This window comes from Melanotaenia boesemani, chromosome 4, assembly GCF_017639745.1.
Source record: "Melanotaenia boesemani isolate fMelBoe1 chromosome 4, fMelBoe1.pri, whole genome shotgun sequence".
Taxonomy (NCBI): domain Eukaryota; kingdom Metazoa; phylum Chordata; class Actinopteri; order Atheriniformes; family Melanotaeniidae; genus Melanotaenia; species Melanotaenia boesemani.
Window position 1 is genome coordinate 34489416 of NC_055685.1, and position 14179 is coordinate 34503594.

The following is a 14179-nucleotide window of genomic DNA, read 5'->3' on the forward strand; positions in this document are numbered from 1 at the left end:
AAGTCTTTATGTCTTTAAGACATCTTTGTAATCTATCAAACTGGTTCATCTCATCAGGCTTCATGGATAAGTAGATCTGAGTATCATCTGCATAACAATGGAAGTTTATACCATGCTGTCTAATTATATTGCCTAAGGGAAGCATATACAATGTGAAGAGTATTGGTCCAAGTACAGAACCCTGAGGAACTCCATGACAAACTCTGGTCTGTGAAGAAGATTCATCGTTTACACAAACAAACTGAAATCTATCTGATAAATATGACCTAAACCAGCCTAATGCTGTTCCTGTAATTCCAATAACATGTTCAAGCCTCTGTAGCAGAATGTTGTGATCAATGGTGTCGAATGCAGCACTGAGATCCAACAAGATAAGTACAGACATGAGTCCTTTATCTGATGCCATGAGGAGATCATTGGTAACCTTAACTAATGCTGTCTCTGTGCTGTGATGAGCTCTAAATCCTGATTGATATTCTTCAAACAGATTATTTCTGCTCAGATGAGCAAATAGTTGAGCTGCAACTACTCTCTCCAAAATTTTAGACATGAATGGGAGATTGGATATAGGTCTATAATTAGCTAAGACTTCAGGGTCAAGAGTCGGTTTTTTAAGTAAAGGCTTGATAACAGCAGTCTTAAATGATTGAGGTACATATCCTGTCAGTAGAGATATGTTGATCAGCTCCAGCATGGATGCATCAATTAAGGGAAAAACTTCCTTAAAAAGTTTAGTTGGGATGGGGTCTAGAATGCAGGTTGAAGGTTTAGATGAAGTAATTATTCTGGTTAGCTCAGAGAGTTGTACAGGAGAGAAACAGTCTAAGCATAAGTTAGGGTCCACAGATGACTCTGAAGCTGCTGCAGGCGAATCGATTTCAGGAAGGATATCCTGGATTTTTATCCTAATGGAATTAATTTTATTTATGAAAAAGGACATAAAATCATCCGAGCTGAGAGTTAAAGGAATACATGGCTCAGTGGCACTATGACTTTTGGTCAGCCTGGCTACAGTACTGAAGAGAAACCTCGGGTTGTTTTTGTTTTCCTCTATCAATGATGAATAATAAGCTGTTCTAGCTTTCCGCAGGGCTTCCTTATATATGATTAAACTTTCCTTCCAGATTAAGTGAGACTCTTTTAGGCCAGATGAGCGCCATTTCCTTTCCAGTCGCCTTGATGCCTGCTTCAATAATCTCAGCTGGGAGTTAAACCAAGGAGCCCGAGTCTTCTGGTTAATCACCTTCTTTTTTAATGGGGCAACATTATCTAACGTTGTACGCATTAAGGCTGATGTTTTATCAATAAGATTATCAACCTCCGTTGGGTTCAGGCCCAGGGAACTCTCCGTCACATCCAAGTGCGGCACCGTAAAAAATACATATGAAACTGAATTTTTAAATTTGGTTACAACATTATCTGATAAACATCTACTATAGCGGCACTTGCTTTCAGCAATTGTGTAGTCGAGTAAAGTAAAGTGAAATGTTAATAGGAAGTGATCAGACAGAACAGGATTATGAGGAAAAACTATTAGTTCTTCACAATCTATGCCGTAAGTTAAAACCAGATCGAGCGTATGATTAAATAAGTGGGTAGACTCATGGACGTTCTGTGAGAAGCCAATTGAATCTAAAATAGAATTAAAGGCGGTATTCAAGCTGTCACAATAATTGTCAGCATGAACATTAAAATCCCCGAGTACAATGGCTTTATCTGTACTCACATTACCTTAAAGGTTTGGATGTTGTAAAAATATCTTTATTCTAATACAGATAGTAGCAAAATATTAGAAGTTTATACTCTAGTAATACCGCATGCAATGGCTGTTGTTACAGTAGTGTTTATATACAACACAAAGAAGTACTCGGTACTTACTACGCATGAAATATATTCAGAAAATATTACAAATTTATATGTAATTTAATATTTCCCTAAATATGACCAAGAATTTTACTAGGTTGTTTTTGATTTATGAAGAGGATTAGGATAAACATATATGTATGCAGTAGCATAACAGAATCAGATTTGATCTACTACTGGTTTCGGGGTTTTATTATCACCTCTCACCAAGGCGGAGGTTATATATTCTGTGGCGTTTGTCTCTCTGTCTGTTAGCTACATAACTCAAAAAGTTGTGGCTGGATATTGATGAAATTTTCAGGAAATCTCAGAAATGGAATCAGAAACAAGTGATTAGATTTTGGGGGTGATCCGGATCAACACCTGAATCCAGGAATTTTCAAACAATTCTTTACTATGATAGGGATTATTTTGCCATTAGAGGTTCAAACTGAAAAATAATGCCACAATCATTAACAAAAACCAATTTCAATGGCTTGGCTGAGGTCTGTGCTCTCTGAGTGCTTCTAGTTTCATTAAGGTTTTGATATTTTTGTGTGTTCCAAAGTTGCTGTTCTGGTTTCCTGTTTTATTTTGTAGAGTTATTCCTCCTGTGGTTATTTCCTGTTCACTACACCACACAGCAGCTAAGACAGGAGGTTCAACTTACTCTGCATCTATTCAGAAACTCTGGGTTAACTTATTCTGAGCAATTCTGAGTTTTCAGTTCCAGAACAGCTGCTGCAAGTTGGTTCGATCAGCTCTGAGTATCTTTACAAGCTAAGATCAGTGGAGCCCCGATACCTGAATTCACCATGGCAACAGCTGACAAGAAGCTTTCTAGAGTGGAAAACCCAGAGTTTCCCTCAACTCAGGGTTAACACACTCAGAGTTTCAGTATAACCTGTTTTCTGGACCAGGCGAAGAATAACTGAAGAGGCCTAGATTTTGTTTGTTTGTTTGTTTGTTTGTTTATTTGTTTGTTTGTTTGTTTGTTTGTTTGTTTTTACAAACCTGGTTAAGGAGTGTTTGCCGCTTGCTTTGTATTTATCTTCTTGACAGAACTTTTTTCTTATGTGGTGTCTGACAAATATTGTCAGAAATTTGAAGTGGCCGAATAGGGTCTTCTTCTGGACCAACCAGACCAATGATAACATTTCTCAGTTTTTCTGTATGTGCAGGCTTTAACACTTGGCTCAAAAAATAAGGGGACAAAGAATTTTGCTGGTCAATATGTGAAGCTTTTCAAATTTCTGTCTAAATGTGCGCGTGAGTGTGTGCCTTAGATTGAGCCTTTGAAAGTCAAAGGATGGTCAATAGAGTGTTCAGATCCTCCAGACTTCAGCAGGGTTCTTTTCAATCTACAATGAAATTACAATTTAACAAAATACCACAAGAATTAAACTTCACCATGTATTGACACACATTTAATCACACTTTTATGTCTTTGCACTTTAGATTACATACAAACTAACACAATTTAACCAGTTTGACGGTTGGTGTGCAGGAAAAAATATTTTTCAAAAGCTAAACTATTATTTCAATGAATCAGGATCTGTCTGAAGTAAAGGTAGTACATGCAGACCCTTGCTGGAAGTATGACAAGATTTAAAAGCTGGAAATAGCTGCTATGCTTGTGATGGTAATAGTTCTCACTTGACATTTCAAATAATATAGAGTTTAAGAGGTGAATTCATACCATTTAAGCACACAGTATCTGATTTACACCAGATTGTAAATATATATATATAAATGCCAATAGTCTGAGCTTACACACCTTCAAACACAAGCTTGAATACTCACTCTTTTTTTGTTGACTGCTCTAGATGGCATACTGATAATTTTCAATTGAATTTTTATTGTTTTTGTTGTTATTGTACTTTTCCTAATCCCAACAAAGCAAGTGCCACTGCTGACAGTTGTCATTTAGCATGATAAATATACAGAAATGACCGACATTTTGTTATATTTCTCTTGATAAGAAAAAAAAAGAAGAATTGTACTGATGAACGGCCAAATCAACCCAAAAAACCTGTGGCTTGATGTTATCTTACTGTGAGCCTTTGGAAGCCAAAGGACGGTCCACAGAGTCTTCACTCCTTGCAACTACACATCCATCAGACTTTAGCCATGTTGTTTTCAGTCTTAAATTAAATTATAATTTTATGAAACATAAAAATACAGCATTGCCATGTGTCTGGCACACGTTAAATCAAACTTTTATCCAATGGTACTAAAATACAACTTTCATTTTCTCATTGTGACAGAATTGTTTAAATTAAGATTACATAAAAACTAACCACATTACTAATTTTTAATTCTTAATTGATTTGATTTTATTGACTGTCTTCTGTGTGATCAAGGCTATGATCCAAACCATGTAAATCAGGTCATCTAAAGCAAAGGCACTGCATATAAATCATGGCTTTTCACTGAAAATGAAAATATATTTACAAGCTGAAATAAATATTAGGCAAACATCCATTTTCCATAAATATCATATCTCAAGTAATACACATGGAGTCCAAGTGGGTATTTTAGACCATTTTAAGCACACTATGATTTAGATCACATTTTAAATTCAATGTAAATGAGATGTTATGTCCTCTGATGACATCGCAGTCTAAAATGTAGAAAATGTTAAAACCTGCTACTTTCACCCTGAAACAATATAAGTTTTCAATTATAAAATATAAAATATAAACTGAAAAAATGTATATTTTATTGAAATCTTTTAATGTAAAGCATTTAATTTAATATTTTAGTTGAAACAACCATTTATTGTGGCTACAAGAACGGACACAATTACTTGAAAAGAAACAGTACAAAAATGTGTATTAAAAACAGTATAACAGAACAGACACGGCATGGCTCAGTGGGTAGAGTGGTCGTTCCGTAGCCCAAGGGTTGCCGGTTTGATCCCAGCCCGGAGAGCTCATGTCGAGGTGTCCCTAAGCAAGACACTGAACCCCACATTGCTCGTGGCTGAGCGCCTTGCATGGCAGCTTCCACCATCAGTGTGTGAATGTGTGAATGTGACATACATGTAAAGCACTTTGGATAAAAGCGTTATATAGACCATTTACCATTTAATGTCAAGGGTCAAAATTCTAATTAACCATGTAGATAGTCTATGACCACTGTTAAGGAAATTTCAGTACCACTGTCTTTCAAAAGCTTCCTCTAGAGGTCGAGTTGAAGCCACTGTGACAACCATCCCCGTTCTCCTCTTTCATTTGTGTCTTGGTGTAAAAAATAGGAAAACAAAGATTGTATTTGTCGGTAATTGAAACCATTTATTTCTATTTCTTTGTAAATATCTGGGTGAGGCTGTGACTTTATGTTATCTTACTGTGAGCCTTTGAAAGCCAGAGGACGATCCATAGAGTGTTCAGACCTCACACTCACAGATCCAAATTTTGGAAGAGTTGTTTTCAAAATGAAATGAAATGATAATTATACTAAATATTTCAAAGTGTGACACACATCACACACTTTTATCTACTGGAAGCCAAGAATACATGTTGGCTTATCCACCATCTAAGGGAGAGTTTAATTAGATTAACACAACAAAGCATGTCTGTATCCTAAACTTTGAAGTCCAGCCAGAAAAAAAGCCTTGTAGTTTAGTTTATTTGATTATTATTGGACGAAAAAGAGATGTCAACCCATAATGAGTTGTAGAGGTAGGAACAATTTGGCACACACATACATGTAGCTTCTTGTTTTTGTTTTTTTACTCAGGAATCTCTGTATTCCCGTTTCAGATGTTCTTTTTTCCTTTTTTAGGTGCGGCAGTTTGCTGCTACAAAAGTTGTAATAATTTTTCATGTCTTTGACATTTACTTTTTGTCCTTTCCCTAATTCTATCAAATCAGGTGCCATTGTTACAGACAGCTGGCTAACAGTATTTAGGCTAACTGGCATGTTTAGCAAATGTCCTTTCTTATCTTTCTGTTGGTAAAGAAAATATTAGAAAAAAAAAAGAAGTATATTGTTCAATATATGAAACAACATATTTTAATGTCTTTATGAACGTGTACATGAGGCTGTGACTTTATGTTATCTTACTTTGAGCCTTTGAAAGCCAAAGGATGGTCAATCGAGTGCTCAGACCTGGCGCTCACAGATTCACTGGACTGTGGGAGAGTTGTTTTCAACCTGAAATTAAATTACAGTTTTACAAGATGTCAACCCCTTAAAATCCTAAAATCTTCACCTAAAATGTGTTTTTATTTGTAAAAAAAAAACAAAACAAACAAAAAATAAGTTTTACTGTTATAACAGCACCATGCAGTATAATCTGAAGTACAGCAGCTTCAAAACTAAGTTGCATTTCTGTCTGGTCGAACATAAGTGTTCACTGAATTGTAGCATAGAATGGTATACATCATTCACATCTCAAGAATCTTAGCTTTTTAGTGATGTGTGATGTCCTGGGATGGTAGACTGAGTAAAATACACATTTACTGGACATCTGATGCTGTTGTACTGTGATCAAGGCTGTAATCCAAACAGTGTAAACCAAGTAAACTAAGCAAAGACAGTAGATTCTGGATTTAGAAGCAAAAATACATGTAAAGGCTGAAAATAACCAGTAAAATAATGATATTCTACACATGTAGATATATATAGTATTGAATTGTTTCTGAGTTTTACAGGAAGTATATTAACATTAGAAAAAGGAGAAAACAGTTTTGTATCTGTAATATGTGAAACTAGGTCTGGATTATTTAATGAAGGCGTGTGTGAAGCTGTGACTTTATGTTATCTTACTTTGAGCCTTTGAAAGCCAAAGGATGGTCAATCGAGTGCTCAGACCTGGCGCTCACAGATTCACTGGACTGTGGGAGAGGTGGTTTCAACCTGAAGTTAAATTACAGTTTTACAAGCTATCAACCCCTTAAAATCCTAAAATCTTCACCTAAAATGTGTTTTTATTTGTAAAAAAAACAAAACAAACAAAAAATAAGTTTTACTGTTGTAACAGCACCATGCAGTATAATCTGAAGTACAGCAGCTTCAAAACTAAGTTGCATTTCTGTCTGGTCGAACATAAGTGTTCACTGAATTGTAGCATAGAATGGTATACATCGTTCACATCTCAAGAATCTTAGCTTTTTAGTGATGTGTGATGTACTGGGATGGTAGACTGAGTAAAATACACATTTACTGGACATCTGATGCTGTTGTACTGTGATCAAGGCTGTAATCCAAACAGTGTAAACCAAGTAAACTAAGCAAAGACAGTAGATTCTGGATTTAGAAGCAAAAATACATGTAAAGGCTGAAAATAACCAGTAAAATAATGATATTCTACACATGTAGATATATATAGTATTGAATTGTTTCTGAGTTTTACAGGAAGTATATTAACATTAGAAAAAGGAGAAAACAGTTTTGTATCTGTAATATGTGAAACTAGGTCTGGATTATTTAATGAAGGCGTGTGTGAAGCTGTGACTTTATGTTATCTTACTTTGAGCCTTTGAAAGCCAAAGGATGGTCAATCGAGTGCTCAGACCTGGCGCTCACAGATTCACTGGACTGTGGGAGAGTTGTTTTCAACCTGAAGTTAAATTACAGTTTTACAAGATGTCAACCCCTTAAAATCCTAAAATCTTCACCTAAAATGTGTTTTTATTTGTAAAAAAAAACAAAACAAACAAAAAATAAGTTTTACTGTTGTAACAGCACCATGCAGTATAATCTGAAGTACAGCAGCTTCAAAACTAAGTTGCATTTCTGTCTGGTCGAACATAAGTGTTCACTGAATTGTAGCATAGAATGGTATACATCATTCACATCTCAAGAATCTTAGCTTTTTAGTGATGTGTGATGTACTGGGATGGTAGACTGAGTAAAATACATATTTATTGGACATCCGATGCTGTTGTACTGTGATCAAGGCTGTAATCCAAACAGTGTAAACCAAGTAAACTAAGCAAAGACAGTAGATTCTGGATTTAGAAGCAAAAATACATGTAAAGGCTGAAAATAACCAGTAAAATAATGATATTCTACACATGTAGATATATATAGTATTGAATTGTTTCTGAGTTTTACAGGAAGTATATTAACATTAGAAAAAGGAGAAAACAGTTTTGTATCTGTAATATGTGAAACTAGGTCTGGATTATTTAATAAAGGTGTGTGTGAAGCTGTGACTTTATGTTATCTTACTTTGAGCCTTTGAAAGCCAAAGGATGGTCAATCCAGTATCCAGACCTCCCAGTAATGGATCCTCCAGACTTTCGCTGTGTGATCTTTAACCTGAAATTAATTTACATTTGAATAGTAAATTGTGCCTTTTTTAAATAAAAATGTAATCAAATACTTTATTCTATTGACAATTAAAAAAAAGAAAAAAAAACACAACTCCATTCTCATCTGCATACTTCTTAAAATCACCATCTGTTGAAACAGTGGAAGTTAAACTTACTTTTTATTTTCATCCTTTGATCCAGCAGACTTTTCTGTGGATTCATTTTGAAGGAATCTCGACACAAGACTCCTTACTTTCCCCCTAAAAAGAATCAAGAGTTAAATTGTATTTGGCTAATGCACCATATATTATTATATGAACAAAGGGGCTAAAATAATCTTCTAATGTCTAAACAAGCAGTTGAAAAGATGAACAAATAAAAGTAGCAGACTGTTTGACTAAATATCCAAGCTATCTCTTACTTTTCACCGTTCTCCAAAGGATCCATTTGATGGCTTAAATAATGTTTTCACTGTCCACCTTTGGACCATTCGGCTGCCGGGCCATTAGAAATAAGCACGAACCTGTAAATGGTTTTATAGGTGAGTTATGTCAAAAGCTAAAGTTAGATTTAGTGATTTACTATCTAATTAAAGAGTGACAGCAGGGCTTGTTTGCTGAACTGAACTGTGTGTGACAGCAGATGACAGGACAGTTAAAGTAGTTCCACTTTCTTATTCATTTTAAATGAAAGTCTTTCGTTTTTGTTTCTGTGACATTCTTGGTCAATCCAGCATGCACATGTTTATGTAGGCCTGTTCACAAGTTTTGTTTTGTTTTGGGTTTTTTTATGTTTTAGGTCAAGAGTCCGTGAGAATCTTGACCAAATGTTTTTGGATCTTCATGTGAGTGTAATAGCAGTCCAGCAAGACTACATAAATTCAGTTATTTAAATTAAATTATTAATATTAAAAGTAAATATATAAATAAAATAAATAAATCAGACTGCAAATCAATGCTAAAGCAAAGCGAAACCTCGGGTTATAGTTACGAGGTTTACATTTGCCTTCAGCAGCTTTTTGTGGTATTTTGTCTGGACCTCCATTAATTCTGTGAGCTACCATTTATTTATCATATTAGTGATTAAACAGACATAGTACCTGAAAATACTCTGCCATCTTCTTATAGACTTACATACTGCTCTGCTCTGCTTCTAACTTGAAGCACATGTTGTGAATATAAAAGACTAAAGTTAAATCTTTGATGTTAAGATATGTGTAACATGTCTCATTCAATATCAGATTCTTCTAAGAACAGATTTAGGACAGTGTTAACTGTTTAGTCAGACATGGGAAAATCTAAAATGTAGTCAGAAGAAATGTGGAGTAAAATCTTACCAACCGGAAAGAGCCTCCAGGAGGTATAGACAGCTCACGCTGAGTGAGTTGAGTTGTGGGCGAGAGAGCTGGATGGAAGGAGGAAGGAGAGAGACAGAAAGGACTTTGGATTTTATATCACTATATAATATTATTGGCAAGGTTTTTGGCCTCTCCCTTACATGTGTAATACAATAGTATGTAACTTGCTATTGAGCAAGATAGAAACGTCATCAGTCCTGTTACTGTTAAAGTTTATCATAAAAATCCAACATTTGCATTTGTGTTGAATTAGATAAATAAGAACTGTAAAAAAAACTCTGATTTACTATTTTTTGTGCAAGATTCTTTACATGATCACAATTAGTATGTTAAATGGTCTAAAGAGCAAAGTATAGTTAAGTTTTTTTTTATTTAGATCCAAATATATGTGAATAAAAATTAAAATATAATAAAATCAGCTCAGAGGGATATGGATTACAGTGCGTGCAGAATTATTAGACAAATGAGTATTTTGACCACATCATCCTCTTTATGCATGTTGTTCTACTCCAACCGGTACAGGCTTGAAAGCCTACTACCAATTAAGCATATCAGGTGATGTGCATCTCTGTAATGAGAAGGGGTGTGGTCTAATGACATCAACACCCTATATCAGGTGTGCATAATTATTAGGCAACTTCCATTCCTTTGGCAAAATGGGTCAGAAGAGAGATTTGACGGACTCTGAAAAGTCAAAAATAGTGAGATGTCTTGCAGAGGGATGCAGCACTCTTAAAATTGCCAAGCTTTTGAGGTGTGATCATCGAACAATCAAGCGTGCAAGGTGTGCAATACTCAGGGACATGGCCAAGGTAAGGAAGGCTGAAAAAGGACCACCACTGAACAAGACACACAAGATAAAACGTCAAGACTGGGCCAAGAAATATCATAAGACTGATTTTTCTAAGGTTTTATGGACTGATGAAATGAGAGTGAGTCTTGATGGGCCAGATGGATGGGCCCGTGGCTGGATCAGTACAGGGCAGAGAGCTCCACTACGACTCAGGCGCCAGCAAGGTGGAGGTGGGGTACTGGTATGGGCTGGTATCATCAAAGATGAGCTTGTGGGACCTTTTCGGGTTGAGGATGGAGTCAAGCTCAACTCCCAGTCCTACTGCCAGTTTCTGGAAGACACCTTCTTCAAGCAGTGGTACAGGAAGAAGTCAGCACCGTTCAAGAAAAACATGATTTTCATGCAGGACAATGCTCCATCACACGCATCCAAGTACTCCACTGCGTGGCTGGCCAGAAAAGGTCTAAAAGAAGAAAAAATAATGACATGGCCTCCTTGTTCACCTGATCTTAACCCCATAGAGAACCTGTGGTCCCTCATCAAATGTGAGATCTACAGGGAGGGAAAACAGTACACCTCTCTGAACAGTGTCTGGGAGGCTGTGGTTGCTGCTGCACACAATGTTGATCGTGAACAGATCAAGACACTCATAGAATCTATGGATGGCAGGCTTTTGACTGTCCTCTAAAGAAAGGTGGTTATATTGGTCACTGATTTGTTTTTGTTTTGTTTTTGAATGCCAGAAATGTATATTTGTAAATTTTGAGTTGTTATATTGGTTTCCCTGGTGACAATAAGTGAAATGGGTATATATTTGGTTTTTGTTAAGTTGCCTAATAATTATGCCCAGTAATAGTCACCTGCACACACAGATATCCTCCTAAGATACTAAAACTAAAAAAAGCCCCACTCCAACTTCCAAAAATATTCAGCTTTGATATTTATGAGTCTTTTGTGTTCATTGCGAACATAGTTGTTGTTCTATAATAAAATTAATCCTCAAAAATACAACTTGCCTAATAATTCTGCACACCCTGTAATGTGCAAATTTTTTGATGTAAGAGATTCAGTTTGATTTACTTGTTCCAGCTTTATCGACTTTCATCTTTTAGAATTGACTTAAATGTAATATTTGTCTGAAAATAATATAATTCGCAGTATATTATAAAATCATAGTCCAGTAATACATTTTTTTTTGTAATGCTATTTTTCAAAGTAATTATTTTCACTATGCATTAATGTCTTCATCTGACAGCATCTTGACATCTTCAGAAGAGTTTCATAGCAGGACACTTTGTCTTTCTAAGGCTTCGGGTGTCTTTTTAAATGTTCAGTAGGGAGGTAGTCAAGCCTGCTCAGACCTGGTGTTTAATATGAATCCCTGACAGGATGTAATATTAACTCATTAATATTTTAAATATTAACTATGGCTATGAACAGTTTTAGGTCATGGTAATTAAAAAGAGATTACATGGTAGTGTTTTATTCAGTGTTGGGGTTTTGTGTAGGAGACAGGACCTAAGACAGAGGCAGGAAGTCCATTTAAGAGGGATTTGTTGATCAGATGGCTCTGAAGATGCTGGGACTGGATGCTTACACAGGGAGGAGGGGGGAGTCAGACGGCAACTGCTGGAGAAGACAGACCTGGTGAATCCACTGGTGAGTACTGGTTAATCTATGCAAAGTGAAATGAGATCTGACGGTGAGGGTTTTCCTGATGTGCAGGAATCTCAATCTTCCCAACACGCTGGTACAGAGTGACCAAAGGACTGACTGATGGTAGGTGATTTCCTACAGCTTGAAGAGGTATGAACAATCCTTGAAAGCAGACAAACTGGCACCTGCTGAAGAGCAGATCTGGTGGAATTATCATCTGAACGTTGTTTCAATAGAAGGAAACAAACTGAGATAGTATTCGTATTTATATAAGCATTTAAACAAGATCAGTTCTACAATTTCCTTTTGAAATCTTTAAATATTCGCCGTGCCATCCTAAATGACAAAACTCATCTCTAAATCCTGAACAAGTTTTGGTTGTTTGTAAGTTTACATGAAAATATGACAGATATTCAGTGTGCTGATATAAGTCCAAGCATCCGTTTCCAAACAGGAACATATGAGGTTTCCCACAGTATATGATTACACTGTCTATACAAGTACTGTATATTAAAAGTATGTGAGTTTAGACATATTTGTTCTACCTCTTTGAAGGTTGGTGTGAGTTCTCATGTAGCGTCTCCCACATAGTAATATGGAGAAACCAAGAGCTTGCCACCTACTTGTATGAGTGGGTGGAGTAGTGGAGATTCAAGAAAGACAGACAGATGCATAAAGCAGAAACACACAAGGACACAGAACATCCATGTATGTGGGCCGACTATTACAGCAGCTGTCCACAGTCAGAGTGCATCCATACCATGTTTATAGAAGAAACCATGCAATGGCAAAAACAGGGAGTTGAAAAATGTATAAAAAGTGCTACACGTACCATAAGATTTTTTCTTTTAAAAGATTATTCAATGAGGAAAATACTTTCCTAAGAAAAACATTGCTAAGTGGCATAAGTAAAAGTATTTTATTAATGGTTTAAGAAAACATTGTGATAAATAATCTGAGTTATAGATATAATTATAGCTGGGAGTGTACATGTACACAATCTCTGACCAAAAAAGGAAAAAGAAATAAGATGTACTCAGAGTTATTGTCACTTAAATGCAATTCACATTTTTTTGTGTTAAAATAATATGAACAGTTCAATTCCAATCAATCCATGTAGTAAAGGACAGAAGCATCTCCAGTACAGAAAGGACTGAAAACATGTGCGAAGGCGGTCCTGGAGAGGAATGATAGGATCTCTCCAGAAGCCAAATGGTTGATGGGATTCAGACAAGGACAAACTTTTCCTCTTGTAAAACTCTGTCAATGTTTAATGAGACATGTGACTATCCTCCTTTATGCTTGAAGTGCTGTGTGTCTAAAAATGGAACATAATAGCTTCCTGTAACACTAAAACCAGTTCAACAGCAAAAATGGATCTTAATTAATGTTCTCTGCAAGCGTCACTGTAAAAAAAGCATTATAATGTGTAATAAGGCCATATGGGAAAAACACTCTCCAGCATATGATAATTTGTTGGGTTTTTAAGGATGTTCATTTTCAAGCTATATGAAACGTGTGGGATGACCTCCCTCTAGGGCTCTCATTGTTAAATTCAGAGGATGAATGACTCTCAGATCATTTTAGCTGATGTGAGTTTATACCAATCTCTACTGACAGGAAGTCAAACCCCTGCAACACCATTTAGAGCGTTATCTTTTTCTCACACATCCACATACCCTACAGCATATTAGCAGTAATTTTAAGCCATGTTTCTTCTTATTTGAAGCATTTAAAATAAATGGAGGGAAAGCTGTTAATTGATATTCATTATTATTATTTCTTATTATTTATTTTTCTATTTAACAGAGATTTCAAGACAAAAGTTACAGTCATGAAAATGACTATTTGAATATGACGATGAAATGCTAATTAATTGCATATGTTTCCAGTTTTGATCATCTTTATTGTCCCAAGGAAATGAAAAAATGCAAGCAAATAATTTTTTGTAGCTTTTTTCCTCAGAGTGACTAATAAAGGTTGAAGGATGAGTCTTAAGGAGCTTAATCATTCAAGATCATTCAAGACGATCAGAGTACAGATGTTCCTGCTCAACATTTCAAAGACCAGCATGGGCCAAGACTACTTTCTGGGTCACAATGGAAATGCCAAAATCAAAAGTGAACCCAGGACGCAAATAAAACATGCTGGAAACAATAGTCTCTCAGCTTTCAGAGGTCTCTTTGGATTTGGGTGAGTTGGATGAGGTAGAGAAAGAAGGAGCATCTATCATAGAATAACGGTTTGAGGGTAATTTATTACACT